Source organism: Malurus melanocephalus, unplaced genomic scaffold (genome assembly GCF_030028575.1).
Source record: "Malurus melanocephalus ecotype Western Australia unplaced genomic scaffold, MMel_1.1 scaffold_1063, whole genome shotgun sequence".
Lineage (NCBI taxonomy): Eukaryota > Metazoa > Chordata > Aves > Passeriformes > Maluridae > Malurus > Malurus melanocephalus.
In genome coordinates this window covers 34,051-42,253 of record NW_026624295.1, presented here as the reverse complement: position 1 = coordinate 42,253, position 8,203 = coordinate 34,051, and positions in this window count along the sequence as shown.

The following is an 8,203-nucleotide window of genomic DNA, read 5'->3' as shown; positions in this document are numbered from 1 at the left end:
TGAGTGAAAGAGATTTTCCCACCCCTGTGGGAATGGGTGAGTMACATCAAACTTTACTTAATAACTGTGTTTTCTAGCTTTAATMTAATTTCATCAATATTGCCTCAAAAAGAGTGCACTATGCTAGCAGTTATAGCTACTTATGCTGTGTAGCAAATAATTCTGGTKAAGATCTCTTAGTCTCATCTTTATCATAAGAAATAATTTATTTTTATATAGATATATCCCATTTGTCATCTTTAATCCTGAAGGATAAGGCTGTATAAAGGATCAATTACACCTATTTAATCCTATCTACTCCTCTAGACATAAAATGTGGACAATGTTTGAGTCTAATGCTGAATCCAGCCACAGTCAGACTTCTGAATCCAGTCTGAGAAGGAGTTTAGATTGCAAGGGCGCCCTTTCAGGCAACATGGAGAGCTTCTGTAATAAACATTGTCTGAAGCTCCTGTTTCAGCCCATGACAGCCACCCAGACACATTTCAAGGCTAAAAGTTAACACCCTATAGGAATAAAACCAAACCGACTTGATGAGAGTGCAAAAAATTTTACTTCACAGTTTCTCAGTTTGTTTCTCACACAGTCTACAGCTTAAAGCTGATTGTCTATGTAGAACATCCTCTTCTATGTGACTATGTAGGAGGCCTGTTCTTTGTCCACCACTGTTAAATCTGCAGTATTCTACATAAGGCTAGATAACATTAAGAGAGGACTAAGACATTTCTTAAAGCCAGATATAAAGCAGGATAATTTTCTTTTGTCTTTCCTTTCCTCCTAACATCCATCCTTATAGCCTATCAGATTACTCCCCACTGCCCCAGATGTTTGTCAGAGTAATCCAGTCAGCCTTTGCTTTGCTTTCCAGTCTGCCTTTGGCACTGAGCTCCTGCAGACTGCAGACTCTGGAGGCTCCTCTTTTCCCTCAATTTCTGGAGGCTCCTCTTTTCCCTCAATTTCTGTATATCCAAAGCCATGAAGTGCAGCAGCCGCCAGGAGGGCTCGGCTTCACAAACGTCATGCTCAGATTGCTCGCGGTAATGAAGAGTCTCATCTCCTGTGGAAGAAGTTGAAATTAAGAAAAAATACCTACCACCTCACTCATTTTTCAAAGCAAAAAAAAAAAATCAGCTTAAAAGTGAAAATAAAGATTGAAATAGCAAAGAGAGGAAGGGAAATTCATGGTTATATTCACTCTGATAGTTCTCTTTAATGAAGCCACAAGAGCTACTTAGCTTCACTGACCAAACCTTACAACGAAACACAAGTTATTTAGACAAAAGTAATTATAATCTTATTCACCTAGAAATTAATTAAAATCCTTTGAGGGTACTAATAGATATTAGATAAATGGAAAATGAACTTTGTGACTTTCTGTTCTGGGTTTGTTTTTTTTTTTTTATTTCTGTTTTATATCTTTGTAGAGGGCAGTGKAGCATAACAATATGGAATAATGATTGTGAAATTCTTTTCATTTTCATAGTTTGCTCCATTACTCTTTGCTTGAAAAGAATGTACTGTGCTCTGTTCTGGCCCAAGAAAATAAAASTGCCAATTATTATCTATTTCATCCTAGAAACTATTTACCCTACCAACACTGCAATGTGTAGCAAAATAAAACCCACGCAACAACCAAACAACTTTTGTATTTACAAAAGGAAAATTGCCAAGTAAATTTTAAATTGCAGAGATAAGGTAAGCGGCAACTTCAATATAATCACAAGTTTTTTAAGGGTTTTCTTAAAAATCAGTTTTCCTGCCGAATTTTGTTCTCCATACTTCCCCTGCCAATATAAATAGCAAAAGTAGATATAAAGGTCAATCAATATGCTGGGAAAGCATCAGTGATCTTTCCTTCTACACTTTGCTATTGCTTGGCAAATTACAAGTGGTAAAGCAAAGAACCTGAGCCATTATAAATACTATAGTGCATTCCAGGACATAATTTTCATAAATTTTTTGAGCCGTATTAATAGAAAGAGCAAAAAGAAACAGCCTCTATTTCCTACTGGAATATTGTGACTTAAGTGGCCTTTGGATTAAAACAACACATAAAGGAGTTTTTGATTGAAACACATTATATGGAGGTTTTCCTCCATATGGTATATGTGGCATATGGAGTCTGGACTTACCCATTCTCCACTGAATTTCATGGAATGACTATTCCATCCATATCAATGGATTTTGTCTCTACACTTATTCCTTACAGACTTCATTTTATTATTGTGAGCTGATATTTTTCAATATTCGCATTTTCTATGCTTCTTTTTCCATTCCAGCTTCTACTTTTGAAATTATATGTGCCTTCACTTCCCTGGCTCTATTAGAAAACCCTCTCTTAACACATCCTGTAATCATGCTTGCTTTTTAATATAAAATAATACTTATGAATGTTGACCATCTTGCAATAAATTGATGAAACCTGATCTTTTTGTGTTTGCTGTTCTCAGCTAATAGGCTTCTCCCTCTTACAGCAAAAACTTTTAAATTCATGGCATTGCAGGCAGCATTGTTACATTTATCATTTCTATTATTTTTGCATTCTGGGTCATCTAGTTCCTGCAGCAGGATACTCTGGTGTTCATTGGCATTCACWGTATCTTGTACCTTSTGTCATCAGACAATTTTGTTCCTTTATATCTAATGGGGACAGGGTCATTAATAGACACAGTAAATGTGATGGGTCACGATAGGATTCTGTCTCACAAGGATGCTCTGGGTAAGCTCTTTTTTTTTTTTTTTCACCAGACTTGGTTTTTCTCATGCTATTATTTCAGTCTTAATTCCTCGAGGAATGCTGGCTTCCTCCAGTCCACCAGCTGCACTTTCTTTTTGTGAGTGGAACTTGCCAGAAGATATCAGCCTTGGTTGGGGTGCTCTTCCACAACTAGGTCACAGACACAACACAGAGACTCTGATTTGGCTCTCACATCTTCTGATTTTTAACATGTTTCCAATTTCTTTCTTCCAGTGAAAGAAAGTTTGTTCCTAGCACACCTTTTWGTTTACCATCTCTTACTTCTGATGTTATATGATACAAGACATTTTTCCTTTCTGACAGTCACAAGCATTGGCTTCATAAAARGATTGACCTTTACTTCATTACTGAYGATAAGCAAGCTCTGAATGTGTATTTGTTTAGCTCATAGATATCCACAGAGACTTCATACAAAAATAGGCTGTGKCTCTGGAAATTACACATGAATGAAACGAAAAATGTAACTCAAAGTGTTTTGATTTCCCTTGCTACTCACCAGGGGGAGGAACCCCTCTCGTACCTTCTGGATAGAAAATCAAAGACAATTCTTCACTTTGTATGTGAGAAGGTCATAAAAGCTGATTAACCCAGCCTGAAAGCTCTAAAATATTCAGAAAAACAAATGAAGACTGGGTAGGAGACATCACAAAGCACTTCAAAATGGAAAATATAATTATATTTTCATACATGCCAGTTTTGACAAAACTTCTTTCTGACTTAAAGAAAGAAAATCCCAAAACTCTGGAAATGTTCTGGGTTTTATCCTTCCAGAAAGGCATACCTTGATCTTTCCACTTGAAAACTGCTTTTAAAATGATTTTTTAAATGTATCTATTGAAAAATATTGACTATTTATTTTGACTCTTTTTGCATCTTATCTCAATTTAAGAAAAACTGGTTTACAACCAAACCTAATTTAAAATGTCACTGATAAGTCTTTTTTATCTTTAGATACATACCAAATCCTCTTTTATTTTTGTATGGGAGGAACTCGTWAAGCATTTTCTTTGTCTCACACCATCACATGTCTTTTGGTCATCATTCCACCCAAAAGCCATTTTCTGAAGCACTTGTGAGGCRTGGATATCAAGGCTGCCCTAGGCAGTCATATGAGGCTGAGGCTGGAGGTCGTTCTGGCTGCTACTGAGCTTTGGAGCCTGTGGTGTCCCCCTGTATTTCATCTCCTACCAAAGGAAACAACTCTTAAAAACTCCTGGTATAACTGTATTCATGGCACTCCTAATCTGCTCCCACAAGAAGTACTTACTGGGGACTGGCAATGTGCACAKAAATATCTGAATTTATGACAGAACTGAAGACATTTTAACACACACTTGCTCTTATTACAGTTATGTAAAGACAGGCCCTGAACTGCATATATAGAACAGCAATATCTGAAAGTATATGCACAACTTCATCTGCTCTTCTGTATGWAGCTTCAGAGTTCTGGGTGGAAAGCACAAAGTCACTGCCTGATGCCACTCTGAAAAGTGAAAATTGTGTGCAGTCACACTTGGGGGAATTAAATTAAAAAATTGACATGCCACAAAGTTCTACACAGCTAGTAGGAAATAGGCTGTTAGCAGAAAGGACAAGCTGGAGATTATAGAGTCAGTCAAAAGTAAAAGTGGTTTAAATGGAACTGAAATTGTAGGGGCACCAGAGTATCAGCATCCATAAAAAGTAAATGCTCCTTTCTGAGACTGGTGTTGCCATAGGAAGACACTTAATAATAATGTCATGCTGAAAATAATAATGTCATGCTGAATTTAATGCTGGTCTGCTTTACTACAGTGCTAGGAACACACATCCTTTTGCTTGATCTGAATTAACACAGATATTCTGGCTCAGTAACGTTTAAGAGGTCCAAATTATTTAACAGAGAGATTAAGATCTGAAACACAAACTGTTCTCTGTTATCAGAAAGGGAAATTAGGGACCATCAGAACTGTTTGTTTTAATTTTTCTWGAGTTTAAAACCTTTCTCTAAAAATATGCTTTCATTGAAGCACARTTTTGGAATGAGGCATGAACTCTTTGTTGAATTTCTATAGCCTACAGTATGTAGGAAATCAGATTAGATAATCAAAAAGGTCCCATTTGAGCTGAGAAAGTCYTAAAATTGCCAGCATTGCTGTACAGTGCCACCTAATGACACAGAGTGGTCCTCAGTAGCTCCAGTCTCAAGGCTGTCTTAGTAGCATGAAAGTCTGCAAGACAGCACGTCAATACTTCGTGGATTCTACACATATCTTTAAAATGTGTATGTCCTCTAAAATGTATGAAAACATGTTCTTTTTACTCAAAAACCATCCAGAAATACAAGGAAAACCTATGTACCAAAGGAAACCCTAGGTATCTATTAAGTACATGCTAAATAAACTATCAGTGCTTTACTGACCTGTTGCACGCTTGCAAAGCTGTCTACGTTCTTTGTAGCAAGGAAAACAGAAAATCCTCTTCAAGACACAGAGCGTATTTTGGTTTATGGAAACAAAGACTTGGAATAAAATWTTAGCAAGGATACTCTGCAGGGAAACAAAAGCAGATGTTTTGTAACATTTCTCTGGTATCCTAAAGTTTGCTGTATTCACAGACAGATGCTCTCCATTAAAAATGTGTAAGCCCTGTGGAATTCCCTTGTTAACTTTGCTGGGAAATGTGTCACAGTGTCAAAAAGACTACCTCCACTCCTTAGCAGATAACCAGATTAAGTATTTTTCAGGTATCTTCCTTTGGTGTGGTGCATCATCAACTATCAATACTACCATCACCTAAGGAAACTGACTGACTTGAAAATATTTTGGGATTAATTTAGTTCCCTACCTTTTCTCTGGGTTCTATAATTTTGTTGGCCATTAGACAATAGTTTTTTCTCCAAACTGGTCTTCCTCCCTGGTGTAAAGTGCACCAAAATCTGTGTTGAACTGTGGATATATCTTTTAGAAAAACTTCTGGAGTGGTTTCAACCTTTTTTTGCTGTTCAGCTCTTTAAACCTGTTTCTTCTCACTAAGACCATGTCTAAGGAGCAGCTACTGTGACTGTTCTTGCATTGGCTGGCCTCACTACACCATTCTACAATATTTTTCATTTTCTGATTTCTGTGTGTTTCTTGATTTGCGTGTGCCATGGCGGTGCACTGGTGTTCCTGCTGGACTCAGGAAKGCAGATCCTCCAGTGTGTGACAACCATATTGGAGATTCTTGGACTGGTTTCCAAATTCCAGGTATATCTGCAAGATACAACMGGGGATCCATCAGCAGCAGCTGCCCTGAGGTCAGAATTGCTCTGTTATTGTKCAGCTTGGTACTGGGGCCACTTGGTAGTAGTTGATCTAATTCCAGCATGACCTGGGGGACCCCTGTGCTTCAATCCATGCAGACAGAGATACCTGTGTTAGCATTCTGTTGTAATTAGATACCACATTGAAAACCTCTGAGAGCAAAATATTGTCTGCCAGCTAGTCATCTGATTAAATGGAACTGTTAACCTATCAAGTTACGASTACTTAGAGGATAATAAGGTGGTAAATCAAGAGTTTAAACGTGCTTGTCAGAAACACAGTGAAACCATTGTCTTTTTTACAGGGTAAATAACTCATCTGGAAAGGTGTCAGTAGCAGACATTTTTATATTTGGACCTAAAAAGAGGTGCTKGCAATGCAGCAAAGGGATCTGAATTGAACAATCATGAAAACAGATGCTCAGAGAGCAGTTTGTAACAGAGTTGGATGTTGAATGGGAAAACTGCCTGATGTGARGCTCCACAAAGTTCCCAACTGCAGCCACAACTGGTTGATATTTTCACCAGCAGCTTGGATAATGGAATGAAAAKCTTGATTTGTAAAGGTTTCATCTGTCACTAGGGAGGGCTTGGAGAACAGGCTCAAAATTCACATGACATGGCCTGAAAGCAGTTAAGTGAATTTTAGTGAGGACATATGCGAAGTACTGTGCTGAGAAAAATAATACTAGTGAAAGTCAGCAARTGTTAGAACAAGTCCCATGCATCTCTACTGGTCTTCTGAAGTCAGAGAAATTTTGCTCAAGCAGCTACTATGCAGGTTGGCTAAGTGCTGGCCAGTTGGAAGAGGCCAATGCTTGAATTATTTGACATACATGTACACATTTGTTTTCCCTCTAGATGAAGGAAACAACAATAAAATGCTCCTTCTCTGTGAAGAATGAAGCTGYCAGTGTTTTTTGACAGTTCAGCCTGTTCAGTATTTTGTTAGTTCAGTTTTGACAGAATCTGTGCGAGAATCTAAGCCAGCCATCTCGTTTGGTGATAATTCCTTCTTTTTACTGTAATTAGAATGGAATAAAATAATTAAGGATGGAAAAGACCTCCAAGATCACTGAGTTCAACATTTGTTCAAACACCACCATGCCAACTAAGCCATAACATTCAGTGACACTTCCAATCATTTCCTGAGTACTCCCAGGGGCGGTGATTCCACCACTTCCCAGGACAGTCCATTTCAGTGCTTGACAGTTCCTTCCATTAAGAAATTCTTCTTGGTGTCCAGTAAATCTTCTCTGGTACAGCTTCAGGCCATTTCTTCTTGTCCTTCCGAATTGCCTGGGAAAAGAGACCAACCCCTATCCTGCTACATCCTCCTCTCAGGGAGTTGTGGGGAGTGATAAGGTCTTCCCTGAGCCTCCAGACTAAACAACTCCAGCTGCCGAGATGCTATCCAAATGACTTCTTCTCTAGACCCTTCACCAGCTTTGTTGCCCTGTTGTTTGTTCTGTGTTGATTTAAAGGGATCCCAAGTTGGTTTGTTCAGATGTAAATACTCAAAGCTGAGTGGAGATGAATCCTACCTGTCAGACCTGGGTTATTTGTGAAAAAAATAAGAACTCAACTGTAATTTTCAGATTTAACCATTAATTTTGTCATAAATGGAGAAAATTTTTTATTATTTCAAGTCATTAAATATGGTTCTACATGTAAACTTACATCATTATAAAGACATCCTTGCAGCCACTGCATCATTTTGGTAGGCAATATCAAAACTGATCCTTTCATACATGCTGTGTTGGGTGGAATTGTTAGGAAATTCTAAATTTATTGGAGTTATATGCAACATGTAATTATAGCACAACTTCAAAATTTTAACACTCACTAGAGTTCAGTTACAGGGCTATTTGAAATGGTAAAGCCCTGAGGCAATGATTAGGTTTAGCATAACAAATCATCATATATATGAAAGATCCATTTATTGTCAAACATTCCTTTTTCAAYAGTGAGTGCTCTTTTCCAGGTCTTCATTAAGCTAGTGGTAATGGAAAAGGTTCACTGTAGTTTCAGACATTTGGTTAAATGTGCTAATGACTTGTTACAATGAAATTGTATGAAAGGAATAAGTAGGTGGAAGTAGAAATATTAAGATATGGATGCCAACATAGTGGAAGGAACAACATTTGTATGCTCAGGTAATT